Source organism: Pelophylax lessonae (genome assembly GCF_965119305.1).
Source record: "Pelophylax lessonae genome assembly, chromosome: 11".
In the NCBI taxonomy this organism is placed as follows: domain Eukaryota; kingdom Metazoa; phylum Chordata; class Amphibia; order Anura; family Ranidae; genus Pelophylax; species Pelophylax lessonae.
The window spans coordinates 17,412,535-17,427,357 of NC_138778.1; positions in this window are offsets into that span (position 1 = coordinate 17,412,535).

A 14,823-nucleotide genomic window follows, 5' to 3' on the forward strand; every position below is an offset into this window, starting at 1 on the left:
TTATGTGTTTTGTGCAACGTTTTTTTTTTTTTTTTTTTTTGAATTTCCCTCCCTTGTTCCGCTCCCATGCAGCATTGCTGCTGCAGGGAACGGAACTAGGAAGTCCTCCTACCGACAGACGAGCGGCGGAGATCTCACTGGCGGTCACAGCAATGAGAGCTCATCGCTGGATCGCCAGGATAAGGTAAGAGAAGCTCCGCTGCGCTGTCTGCACGCTCTGCCCATTGACCCCGAGCGTGACTCGGGGATACCGCTAATAGCAGAAAATTCCTACCCCGAGTCACGCTCGGGGATACCGCTAAGGCGGTTAAGTGTCTACCAGTCCATCTATTATATGAATAACTCTATGGAGCCCCTCACTGCTGTCCTCCATACGTCTCCCTTCTAGGACGCAGCCTCCCTCCTCTATCTTCTGTGAATAGGTTACATCTTACAGTTGGGCTCATTGGTGTGCGCACAGGGTTTGCCAGGTGTGCCTAGGCACACCCTAATCACCCTGTGCTGCTCAGATTTCCCCTGCTGCTTGGTTGTGAGACATCAGGGGTCTGTGGGGCTCATAAAATTTTGAAAAAATAAAATCATAATACATTATTAAATAAAATTTTTTAAAAATGTAAAAAATAATAAAAATAAACTACTAACACCAATCTCTGCCCTGCCGGCATTGTCCACTGCTCTACTGACACTGTCCATTGCTCTACTGCTATATATATATATATATATATATATATATATATATATATATATAGTGCACACCCTAATGCAATAGGCTGTGCACACCTATGGTTGGGCTGATGACTGACAGGTAGTGAAAGGAATCCGGCACTAACATTCCACCATAGGTCTCTGCAAACAACGCCAACCCTTTGCTGCGTCCTTCACACCTTGTACGTTTTGCACACACGGTCCTTAGCTGAGGCCTACAAAACAAGAAACGTCTACAAACAAATGTGATGATTTGTGCCGTAGTCATGAGATGCCGCTAAGCCTCTTCATTTCCCAGGCATATGGCCATATTCCGATGATGGCGCAGTAATTATGCTAATTAGTATTTACTTGGAGAGGTTGAAATGAAGAGCCATGTTGAGCCAAAGCAGATGTCAGGAATATGGACCATTCCAGGGCCAGAACACTCAAGAGGTTTAAAGAGGGATTCCTGCTAATCCCATGCTATTGTTAAACAATAAGGAAAAGGTGGCGCTACATTGTGTTACATATTATATTTTTTTTTAATCGTACGAAGATAAGATTTAGAGCTCAACCCAGCAGGTGTTCAAAAAAAAAAAAGCTTGGGCTACAATACCTGCCGTCACCTACAGCACTACTTTTTCACCAGAAGATGTCCTCATTGTTCACCTAGTGTCCTTCAACATGGAAGGCTGAGAAGATATGGTGAGTACTAGGGCTGCGCATCTTCACTTACCTCACGATTCGATGCGATTACGATTATTAGGGTCGCGATTCGATACGATTCGATTCCGCCATGCATCACGATGCATCACGATTACTATGGACCCTTTTCTAAAGGGGGATCTATGGGGACCCTTCTCTAAAGGGGGATCTATGGAGACCCTTCTCTAAAGGGGGATCTATGGGGACCCTGCTCTAAAGGAGATCTATGGGCAGCCTGGGCCTGCCCTAAAGGGGATCCAGGGGAACTGAGCTCTAAAGGGGGATCTATGGGGACCCTGCTCTAAAGGGGATCTATGGAATAGATCCCCTTTAGTGCAGGGTCGCCATAGATCCCCCTTTAGAGCAGGCCAGCATCCCCAGAGATCCTTATTTAGTAGAGCAGGTCCCCCCATAGATCCCCCTTTAGTAGAGAAGGTCCCCTCATAGATCCCCCTTTAGAGCAGGCCACATCAGGTTAGAAGAGTTACCTGATGCTAGTTGTAGTACCGTAGGCCCTGGTAAGGAGGAATGCTGGGCTCTGTAGTCCCCCTAGTTGTAGTATAGCAGGCTCTGGTAAGGAGGAATGCTGGGCTCTGTAGTCCCCCTAGTTGTAGTATAGCAGGCTCTGGTAAGGAGGAATGCTGGGCTCTGTAGTCCCCCTAGTTGTAGTATAGCAGGCTCTGGTAAGGAGGAATGCTGGGCTCTGTAGTCCCCCTAGTTGTAGTAAAGCTCGGACTCGTGCAGTGCACAGTACAGGTGGAAAGCAGGGCCTCCTCGCTCCCCTGCGGTCAACTCAGGCTGTCTGCCGAGAACCGCACCACTACCAGAAGTGTACCGAGCGGCGTGCGTTGCCATCAGCTCTTTTGGGCTCTCCCACTGGGAAGGCCGCGACTTCGGGCGGCCGGGCTGTCAGAGCGGGCGGTCGGGCAGCAGCGTGTTAAGTGGGCGTGTGTATCCCAGGGCCAGAGAGAGCACTGATAGCTCCGCTCTCCTCCTCTCCCGCGTCGCGAGGAGGAGCTCCGTGTTCCACAAGCCCGGCCGCCGCCAACAACTCATTAAGCGCCAGCGCCGCCATGTCACTTCTGTCCCCGCCCCCGGAACTGACGTCATTAGGTAATCGATTTTTCAATCACCCCGAATCGATGCAGAATCGCCAAGGGTCGCATTGCGATGCATCGATTCGGCGATTATATTCAGCAGGCCTAGTGAGTACTGTCATTATGTCATCTCCCTTTCACACTATAATAATTCAGAAAGGGGTGCCCTCTGCATCATCCAGGAGAGGGTCATAAGAAAATGAGGCTCATCCTCATCACATGACCAGTCTGAAGACTGAAAATAGGTAAGTGTAGGGCTAACCCCCTAAGGAGCTGCTGGATTTTATGGGCTCTCCTACCCTCCAGGCAGACTTCCATTCCACCATACGTCTTTCTGCTATTTGATTGGCTAAAATGTCTAGAGAATAGATTGTTGGGGGAGGAGAGACTGAGGAAATGTTTCATTCTGCCTGCTACAAAGTTACAATGTACAGTCTGATCACACAGGAGCAGTGGAAGAAATTGCATGCAATACTTTGCAGTGCGAATTTCGCCCATTTATTTTATTATGACACAAATCGCACCAAAACGTATCGGTAGTCGTACTCGCAACTCGCTGATAAAAGAACGGTATCGGCTCAACCCTAATTCATAACCCAATACATTGTATCTTCTCACTCCATCTACTGGAGAACACTCCACAACAACAGGCAGAAGCAAACAATGTTCCCGAGCTGAGGAGAAAACTATTGATACCAGATTACATCTCAAGGCTCAGGCTGACTACGGCCCAGCTGCCAACACTGAATTTATACCAGGGGCACTCCAGCTTACGTCGGGGTCTCTACATAAGCAAAGGAGATGCACAGGGGATGGGAAGATGAGCTCGGAGTTGGGCTTTAAAGTGTTTATCTTTTATAATGGGTGGGGTAGGGAAGACTTAGAACCTCTGCAAGGGCTTTATCGCTGTATAACTGAACCAGGAGTCCCAAATAAATGTGGGCAACCTAGTCCTTTCAAGGCAAAAGGGCAACCAAGTCCTTTCAGGAGCCCAATAATTACCCTTCATTAGGACTTTAGTGCTTAAATCAGTGTCCAATGTACCCTGATGGAGGATTGTCTGAGCCCCCGAAATGCATTGGTTGCATTTTGTTATTCTTTTAGTCACTTGTGGAATCAAATGAACACTTTTGTACTCTGATAAATATTTGTTTGATGCTCCTCCTGGCTAATTTATACAAACATTATTTATTTGGGTGACCTCTGCTTCTGGGTAGGGGCCCCCATTTTGTGGAGAGCTGCCAAACCTAATCCATAGGCCTGAGCTAAGGACTTCTATTTGTATCAGTTGAAGATTCATGTCCAGCGTCTCTCCCCTACCTCTCTTAGGGCATTTGTCTGTGCCCTCACTTCCTGTCCAGGTGATCAAATAAAGGATTCACCTTCTTTATTTGATCACCTGGACAGGAAGTGATGGGAGATCCAAAACTTTACAGCTGCCACTGAAACAAGAATCATCCAATGAGGACACTTGTTCCTCAATTGTAGCACTGTCCCTATAGGGCAGTGATGGCAAACCTTGGCACCCCAGATGTTTTGGAACTACATTTCCCATGATGCTCAACTACACTGTAGCGTGCATGAGCATCATGGGAAATGTAGTTCCAAAACATCTGGGGTGCCAAGGTTCGCCATCACTGCTATAGGGCTTGCTGTGTGATGATTTCTTGGGTCTCCACTAGGCACAGTTCACTCATCCATACTTATTCCCAATCGCTCGTTACTCAAGAAACAGTCCAGGGGATTTGGTTTTATACTTATTGTGGCACTTGGATGAGATACTCCACCTTGAGCTATTCACAATAGATAAGGACAACTCTCACTTGGCCTCACCAGGTTATTTGTGGAAGCAGACACACAGCATTTGACCATACACAGTATTTGACCATACACAGGATTTGACCATACACAGTATTTGACCATACTGCCACTTGTATGGAAGAATTGAAGTCTTCTTGCTCTCTATAGCAGAAGACTTGATGCAACACATTATCTTCAGGACGCTCTCTAGCATCCCCTTGACTGACACCTGTCCACTGACTCTTCTAGCAGAACCCACAACACAGATCTGTACTCACTGTAGGCAGAATCAAATTCCAGTCAGTTCTGCACGACCTCTGGGTTCAGCTTCTCTCTGACTATCAGGCCCTCAGGTAGCCCACCTGTGGCCACATGGCAGCTTCTACAGAGGGGCAGCCACCCCCTCCCCCACGGATCCTGCTCCCCAGCTAAGACAACAAGCACTGTGCCCTTGACATTTATACAGTATCCCAGCATGCACCAATGCACATTTCTCTGCCGATTACCAGGACTGTAGTAAATGCCTGTGCACTCATTTGTCAGGTTTCCTCCCACTGTCCTATATGCCTCCCTATTGGACCAGTGTGAAACACTTCAGACAAACTGAGCTGCACCTGGACACCTCACTAATAGATCCTGCTCTCTGGTAGGCAGAGAGCAATATAAATCTACCTGGCAATCTCTCTTGTAGGCAGTAAGACCCTAAAACTATACTCTCTCTTCTAGCACCTACCTAGGAGGGTGCTACTTAAAATGTGATTATTATGTCTATTTAATATTGCAACTCAGGATTATCTATGCAAGTGGTTTGGAGTTCCTATGGAGAGCATGGGTGGACATGAGGGGGCCTGTTTATGTGCTGGTTTGTGTGACCGGTATTTATGTGTGTTACTGGGTATTTTAAGGTTTTTGCCGGTTGCAATTTTTAGCATCTGGAATTTATGTGCCAGTCTATTTTCAATAAAATATTTTTTTGCATATTAATATCGTTGTTGAGCTTCAATTGTAACTTTTCTGCTGGAGTTCCTGCCTAGGTGGGACCCCAATCTTTATTGTTCTGATATTGTAGCAGTTACTGAAGCTCCCGGTCAAAAATGACCGAACGATAATTATACTATTAGGAAGTACCATCTCCAATATTTATTGGTCTGCTGATGGTTCTAGGATTCTATGAATTATTTTACCTTTAGATTTATTGAGGTTTATAGATTGGCTGAAAACATTATATAGAGGGGCTTAGAGCTTCCCAATTGTTAATGGATGGATTGGATGACCTTTTGAGGTTGGCAGTGGTGTGTGTCATTTGAGGGTGTCATTTGAGTGGTGTTTTGTCATTGTGGGTGTCATTTGAACCCCCTGCTATATTCATTTGCAATTGACCCCTTCAGAAGAAGGCTAGAAGGTGGATAATTGTGTGGGGCGCCTTTGGGCATTGCTGGTGTGCCACCTTTGAAGGTCGTGGCCTATGCCGATGATGTGTCTGTTGTCTTTGGGACAGAGGAGGCGCAGGAGGTGGCATCTGTGATAGAGCAGTACACTGAGGCTTCTGGTTCTAAAGACAACCGTGAAAAGAGTGAAGTTTTCTGGATGGGTGAGGAGGGTGAAAGCTTTGAACTTCTGGATGCCTTCCCAGAGCCCCACCAGGAAAATAAAGTGTTGGCCATCAAATTTGGTCCTGGTGACTATGGTCATCGAAATTGGGAAAGCAGGTTGGTGGATGCCAAGGCCACAATAACAAGCTGGAAGAAATGGAAGCTTTCCTTGAGAGAGAGGGTTGACTTAATCAAAACTTACCTGATCTAAATCTTTTTATATGTCAGATTTGTCTGTATCTTGCCAGAATCTCTCTATGCAAGGGTATACAGCTATTTTTTCCAACTATTATGGGTAAATAGGCTGAACCTGATCAAGTGCAATGTAACTTACCTGTCCAGGCAGGAGGGTGGTCTTGGAATGGTCAACCCGATAGTTTACTTTTCTCTACTCTTTTTAAAGTACAATCTTGGTAATATGTTAGCAGAGACCCCGCTGAGATGGGTGGGCATGTTTTAGTCTTGGTTTAGGCCTTTTCTGCGATGTTGGGAAGATGGCGGACCAGTGAAAATTCAGAGAGTCCTACATGGCCAGCTTCTGGCTTATGTTGCCCCATATCTGAAAACACTTGGGCAGTGGCAGGTGACAGTGAGAGATATCAAGTCCCTCACCAGGAAGCTTCTGGAGAAGAGGATTTTGGGTTCTGCTTTCAGTGTTTTACTGGCCTTAACCTCTTCCGGATCGCCCGCTGCCTTTTTACTGTGGCAGGACGGCTCTCCTGCGCAAACCGACGTAGACCTACGTCGATTGCGTGCCTGCAGCTGGGGGGGGGGGGGGGGGGAGCACCTGCCACCGCCGGCACGCTCCCGCCCCCACTCGGCAGCGGGGAAGAAGATGCATTGGGCAGGCAGCTCCAATTGCCACCTGACACCCACGATTGCTCCCCGCTGAGAGAGAAGAACAGTCAGCTGTTGTAAACACAGGTCTCTATGATAATTTCACAAGCCACGGCCCTCACAGCTAGAAGCACTCCCCTAGGCTCACATTTAACCCATCGATCACCCACAATGTTAACCCCTTCCCTGCCAGTGTCATTATTACAGTAACAGTGCATATTTTTAGCACTGATTACTGCAGTAATGTCACTGGTCCAGCCAAAAGTGTCATAAATTTCAGTTGGGGGTCCGATCTGTCCACCGCAATGTGGTAGTCCTGCTAAAAATCTCAGATCGCCACCATTACTAGTAAAAAAAAAAAAAACACAATAAAAATGACAGAAATCTTTCCCGTAGTTAGTAGATGCGATAACATTTGCGCAAACCAATCAAAATACGCTTATTGCGATTTTTTTAACCAAAAATATGTAGCAGAGAACAAATTGGCCTAAAATGTTAAAACATTTTAATTTTAATTTTTTTTTGAGAATGTTATATAGCAGAAAGTAAAAAATATTGTTTTTTTTTTTTTCAGAATTGTCACTCTTTTTTATTTATAGCGCAAAAAAAAAAAAAAAAATCGCACAGGTGATCAAATACCACCTAAAGACATCTCTATTTGTGGGAAAAAAAGGACATAAGTTTTATTTGGGTACAGCGTGGCACGACCGCGCGATTGTCCGTTAAAGTAACGTAGTGCCGAATCGCAAAATATGGCCTGGTCATTAAGGGGGAACATCTTCCGGTCCAGAAGTGGTTAAGGGATCGCCCAGACTCCGTAATGAGGGACGGGTTGCATTTAATCAATTTAGAAAGAATCCCTTTGAAGTTTATAGATCAAGCCTGGCTTGTTTTCAATGGTAAGGCTCTATGTGAGAGGGTACCTGAAGCATCGCCCTGTGGATGCTCGGGATTGTCCTAGAGCGGACTGTGTTGGTAAAGAATAGTCTACTGACCACTTTTTGCTCCAGTGTCCCTTTAACATAGAGGTGTAAAAAAGGGGGGGGCTCTAGGCATCCCCTTTCTCTATCACATGAGGTATATGGACTGGGTGCAGGGGGCATTCCCGACTCGCTGGGATTTTGATTTAGATACAATTTTACTAGTTAGTATAGTTGTCTGTTACTTCACGTGGAATGTGCGGTGCCAGATTACCCTGCAGAAGAAAGTCCTATTTGTCGAAGTGGTGGTGCACAATATTCTGGGTGAGGTTGGGAAGATTTGGGGTCTTGAGAAGGGCAGGAAGCCTCAGGTGGTCTTGATAAGGGCGTGGAGAAATATCAGACCTGCCTTTAGTGAACCGTCCATCTCTGGGTGAGGAGCTCTTTTCCTATACAAATTCTTTACTCCCTTAGCTTTTGTTGGTTAGTATCTTCTTTTTGAAGAAGGGCTGCAAGCATAATGGGAGTGGTTTTGTTTCTTGACCTCGCAGATTTGATGTCTGGTGTAGTGGTGTGAGTTTTACTAAGATTATTTCCCCCGGTAATGACATGTTCATGATGACAGTTGTCCTTTTGCTGTAAAGCCATTCTTTGTTTGAGAGCAGAATTTGCTATATATTTCTTTCCCCTTTTCATGTAAATATGTATATATTTATTTATGTATATTGATTTTATGCTTATTGATTGCAAGACTTTTAATAAAGAAAAACTGGGAAGGATATCCCTTACATTGGTGGTCAGTGGGAAGAATGCTCCTTACATTGGTGTTCAGTGGGAAGAATGCTCCTTATATTGGTGGACAGAGGGAAGAATGCTCCTTACATTGGTGGTCAGTGAGAAATATGTTCCAGTGTTGATCAAAATACCACTTGTGGCAAGCATCGCCACTTACAGAGTATTCGGTCAGGAATGATTGTCCAACTGTATTATGGGTGTATTGTATGTGTAAACGTAACCCGTGCAGTACCTGTAGGATTTTGTATTGTGTTAGCTGCTGGCTCATGAATGTGTATTGGAAACCCCTGCTGCCCCTCTGTGGAGACCCAGTATAAGTATCTTGCTTTTGTTAGCTGCTGGCTCTTGAATGTGTATTGGAAACCCCTGCTGCCCCTCTGTGGAGACCCCGTATAAGTATCTTGTTTTAAATACAAGTCCTGTGAATAAAAGAGTTAGTTGACCTTCAAGCCATGTGTCGTCTGGTTATTGGAGGGTTGGGAATATTATACGCTACCAGGATTATTGTATGCTGTGCCTGACTACCAGTGGAGATATCGTGTATCGTACTGCTACTCCGCTACACCACTCTTACAGATAGTTATCATCGGTGCCATTCTGATGACTCTGGCACTATCCTGGCACCATCAAAAGGAGGTTCAATCAGCCACATCTCAAGGAATCCCTAACAACTTCTGGAGGAACCTTGGTTGAGAATGGTGGTCTAAGAGGAAATTCCCTCCAACTTTGGTGGGATTTCTCCTTACTTCCTGTTGTGTCTCCAGGACAGGAAGTGAGGGAAAATCTTCCCAATGGACCACAGACAAAAAACAAAACAAAAAGAATACATTTTTTGGCTTTGAATATACGTTGAGATATTTTGGACACCAGGGTCATGTTTGTTATTGTTATACGCAGCATTGGGTTCAGGTATGGTCATCCTTGCCCGGGTGCTCTGTTCTGTGAGAGAGATCATCAACTGCACCCATAATGGGAACTTGCAGCATCAACCACAGATGGAACGTTTCCATGATAGTGTTAGCTGTTCACTGCCTTGAGTCTCAACGTTTTGTTTTCTCCACATATAGAAACAATTTAGGTAATTAGTGTGAATTAGATGCACCGCATTAAATGTTTTGCCTTGTTTAATTAAACGAGACATCTGGCAGGTTCCGAGGTACTTTACATGGAAGGAGACGTGCAATCATCAAAGCCTGGATGTAAAGAACTGCAGATACGTTAAAGTCGGCACGTTCCGTATACCTCGGCTGGCATTAAAGAGCTTTATGAAGGTGACAATAACCTTATGTACATACTTTGAACAGAATTGGCAGATCTGATTTCTGGGCTTTCTGGATTTGGCATTAAATGAACGCCCTTGCAATATCCTTACGATGCATGCAAAACCTGGCATTTACCTTTCTGGCATTAATAATGTTAGATATTTGGAATTCAGCTACCTCGGGCCCCTGACCGTCTCTCGAATAGCGCTTTGATATTATCAATCCGAATTAACCCGCTGCTGTCCTGTCTTCAATCCATCATAGCTTATCCTTCTTCAAAGCCTTTACCAGTTCAGCTGAATAATATGAGCAGATGGAAAAGGTTCGGTAACTAAATGAGACTCCAGGCTCCTCCGGTGGCTGGTCACATGGTCTCTGCCGATGGGGTAGATGGCTGTTCGGTCAGAGCCAATAATTAGCCAACTCCTGCTAAGTATTGGGTGTCAAACCCAACAACAATGTAACATATATTATAGATTTCTTTTTTCAGGCTTTCTTTCTTTTATTTTCACCTGGTGATCCTGCCGATAACACACTTCTTGTGCTATGATGGCGCTCACTTAGCCTTCCCTTTTCCGTTCCTTTGTCTTTCCTTTCCTTTCCCTTCATCTTTCCTTTCCCTTCCCATTTCCTTTCCTTTCAATTCCTCTTTCCTTTTCTTTCCCTTTCCTTTCTCTTCGTGTTTCCTTTTCTTTCCCCTCATCTTTCCTTGTCTTTCCTTTCCTTGTCTTTCCTTTCCTTTCCTTTCCTTTCCTTTCGTCTTTCCTTTGCTTACCCTTTCCCTTCGTCTTTCCTAACCCTCGCCTTCCCTTCCTTTTTCTCTTTCCCTTCCTTGTCCCTTACCTTTGTCTTCCCTTCCCTTTGTCTTTCCTTTCCTTCTTCTTCTTCCCTTCCTTTCATTTTTCCTTTCCCTTTCTTTTCCCATCCCTTTGTCTTCCTTCCCCTCTACTTTCTGTTTTCCTTTCCCTTACCTTTCCCTTTCCCTTCATCTTTCCTTTCTTCCCTTTTTCCTTTCCCTTTTCCTTTCCCTTCCCTTTCCTTCCCTTTCCCTTCACCTTTCCTTGTCTTTCCTTGTCTTTCCTTGTCTTTCCTTTCCTTGTCTTTCCTTTCCTTTCCTTTCCTTTGCTTACCCTTTCCCTTCGCCTTTCCTTACCGTCGCCTTCCCTTTTTCTCTTTCCCTTCCTTGTCCCTTACCTTTGTCTTCCCTTCCCTTTGTCTTTCCTTTCCTTCTTCTTCTTCCCTTCCCTTCCCTTCCCTTCGTTTTTTCCTTTCCCTTTCCTTTCCCATCCCTTTGTCTTCCTTCCCCTCTCCTTTCTGTTTTCCTTTCCCTTACCCTTCCCTTCGTCTTCCCTTTCCTTTCCCTTCGGCTTCCCTTCTCCACAACCTGGTGGGAAGTTGTTTTCTAGCAAACAGAAATAGCTGGGAACAATATAACTGATATAAGTACAGCAAAAATATGGTTAATAAAATGCTATAAAGGCAAAAGGAGGGATTATCAAAATAACTCATTGACTCACCAATAATGTGGTGTGGGTGCAACTACCCATATATGACAAACTACAAAAAAAAGACACATATATGCACAAATGTAAGAATACACAATGGGGCGCCTGCATACGAAAACATTGATTGGGCTACACATGTTACATATCGCTGCACACACCCGAGTGAGAGCAATATTCTAGGACCATAAATCATGGTTAACTCTAAACTGATGACCTGTATTGGCTTTTAAATTTAGGAAAAATTTGGGTTTCAAAACTTGTGCCATTTCACGAGCGCACAAAATGTTAAGGCTTGACATGTTGGTCATCCATTTTTTCGACACAGCCCAATTTTTTCATGCTTTACCAAAAAATTGCATATCATGTACATGTGTGTCCAAAATCTAACTTTAGCGTATTTTTCACAGTAAAAGTGCGATTGATAAACCGTTGTGCTAATGTGATGTCTCAAAAATTGGAACGTACCGCCATTTTGACTATAATGTTTTGAGGGTTTTAAAGCAGAACTTCGACCTTAAGGGGAAGTTCTGCTTTATGCCCTCCTTCCCAATTTTGGCACTTTTTTTTTGGGGGGGGGGGTGTTACCTGGTTTTGACAAGTACCCGTTCCCACTTCCAGTCAGATCGCTGTGATCCACCAGAAGTTCTCCTTTACCTCCAGAAGATTGCGGGTGGTGAACTTCTAGTGGATCGGAGTGGTGGGAGAAACTACATTCTCATTCTCCCCTCACCTACCAGGTGTGCATACACCTCCACTTGAGTTGACCCAATAGGCGTATGGCAAACAGGGTCCACTTGTTCCGGTAAGCCCCCCCTCACGTTGGTGGTGGATTTCTTCACAACTATATTCTTTTGGTCATGGGTTTTCATCCGGTATCCACTTGGAGCACGTTTTGAAGATTTGTTTTACATACACTCATTTGGATTTAATTTTATGGGCTATATTTTGAATGTTATATCACTTATATTGTGATCTGTGGTGTCTCTATTGAGTTCACTATATTACTTCCATTGATGTCACTTATGTTTTAATGCCTAAACGAGTATTCTCGTTTAGGCAAAAAAAAGACGGAAGGGAGCGGTATTCTGATGGAAGCACACAAACCCATTGTGGGGTCGCGGTTCGGTTACAATAGGTGTGAATCGAGCCTTACAGTATATAGAAGCCCCTGCTCACCAGAAGAAAGCAGCCATAGACATCAGTGTGTACAACAGACTCCACCCAACATGTTTCGTCCAATGAAAAACAATATATTTGATGATATTTGCAGGGCCGGTGCTAGACTGTTTTACGCCCTAGGCAAGACCAGCTACTTGCGCCCCCCCCCCCCCAAAAAATAAATAAAAAGGGAAGGGGTTAAAAACTGCTCTATGTCATATCCAGTGACCCTGATCTGTTGGTTCCTCCATGTAATGCTGATCCCAGTGTTCCTCTGTCACATCAGGGGTCCCTGATGTTCCTCCATGTCATACCCGGAGACCCTGATGTTCCTCCATGTCACACCTGGGGACCCTGATGTTCCTCCATGTCACACCTGGGGACCCTGTTGTTCCTCCATGTCACACCTGGGGACCCTGATGTTCCTCCATGTCACACCTGGGGACCTCAATCCCCCATGGCACACCCAGGGATCCCAATTCCTCATGGCACACCTGGTGACCCCAAACCCCTGTTACACTTGTGACCCCTCTCCCCCATGTCACACCAGGTGACTCCGATTCCCCATGGCATACCTGGTGACTGCAATTCTCTTTCACACCAGGGATACTCCATGTCACACCCAGGGACCCTGACTCCCTGTTCTGGGGACACTTACTGGGCAGTATGAAGAGAGTGGCCTGCACTCTGCCCTCCTTTACCATGATCCTGCTCATTCCTTCTCCCAGGACGCTCCTCTCCTGGACCACAGTGCTCACCACAGCTCCAACCGGCTCCTGGTGGAGGGAGAAGCAGCAGTCAGAGAGCTCCGCACCTCCTTCATCACCAACATCCTCAGACCATTCCGTTGCCTCGTCGCTTCTGCTCCAGTAAAGATGCCGCCCTCCAGTGCCGAGCTCCCGCTCAGGTTCAGCTTTCCTCCACTCCCTGCTTAATACCGACCCAGGGAAATGAATGGCTGCCCACCAGCTCATATTAGAGATTCACTTCCCGCCCAGGGATTAGGCCGCTCAGCTCCAGAAAAAGAGGATCATTATGCAGTTAGCACTCCGGTGGGCTCCTTTCCTGCCCCTTGGGGCTCCCCCAACAATGGTGGAAAGCCAGGGCTTGGTAGTTCTGCCACTGCCCCAGACACCTGGCATCTTCCTCTGTCCCTTCTTCCTCCCCCACTGCCGCCCCTTTCCTCAGCTCACAAGGATCATTCATGATGGTGAGTGAGTGCTGACTCGTGGCTGCGCCCCTAGATGGCAATGCGCCCTAGGCGGCTGCCTAGTTTGCTTAGTGGAAGCACCGGCCCTGGATTTTTGCACTTTAAATATTATAAAAAATATAATAAAAAATAAATAAAAAAGTTCAAAATAGCCATATAAAATAAAATAAAAAACTGTTTCTTATTTAGGGTTGTAGGGTAGTGAAAGGGATAGTGGGGGCAGAGAGTTGTAGATTGGCTTTAATGTAAAATAAATATATTTGATGGTGCGTTCACTTTAAGGGATGCTAAAAAAAAAAAAAATGAAAACACCTTAAACATCTAAAATTTAAAAAAGCCCCCTGGAAGTTTTTTATTTTTATTTAGGGGTTGTGAGCTAGCGAGAGGATTTATTTTTGGTGAGTGATATGTCCACCTTAAAGAATGCAAAACAAAAAACAGCAAAAACATCCCAATCATGTAAAATTTTTAAAAAGTCGCTTGAAGTTTGTTATTTTTCTTAAAGTTGTGGGATGTGTGTTTGTGTGTGTGAAGGGCGTAAAAGATTGGCTTTAATATGTAAAAAACCTATTTAATGATGTGTCCACTTACAGGAATGAAAAAAAAAAAAAAAACAAACAAACAAAAAAACCCCTAGCATATTAAATTAAAAAAAAATCAGTCCCTTTAAATGTGTTTTTTAAATTTCCACCCACCCTTTATATTTTTAGTCACTGACAATAAATGGAAACGTGAAAGAAGAGATAAGACTCCCGCTTCATTTCATTACCATGGATGCGTTCTGGAGTTCTTTGATGTTGTTAGTAATTTACTTGGATTTAAATGAAGAAAATGTTGTTTTTAATGAGTCACAACTTTAATCATTAAAAGTACATTAAAAGAAAAAAAGAAAACTAGTCGAGACATTTGATCAATCTGGTCGTCAGAAAATTACGGGCCCCGAGGAAATGTCCACTTTGAACGCGTTCTGCGCTGTAATATTTAACAAACCAGGCAAACATTTGAATAGATCAAGTGCATAGTAAATTATCTGTTTGTAAAGTATCAACTCAAATTCAGCGGCAAATAAAATAAGTATAGGAAATCGAAGCCCATTTACAGCGGAGAGACAATCTCTTTTAAGTGTGTGGCCGTAAAAAAAAAAAAAAAAAAACTTTCTTCTTAGTTTTAATAGAAGGAGAAAGGGGTATTAATGGGGAATTACAGGGTTCTGGTAGACAGTTTCCCTTCACTTTCTGCGCTCCTGACGTGGTTT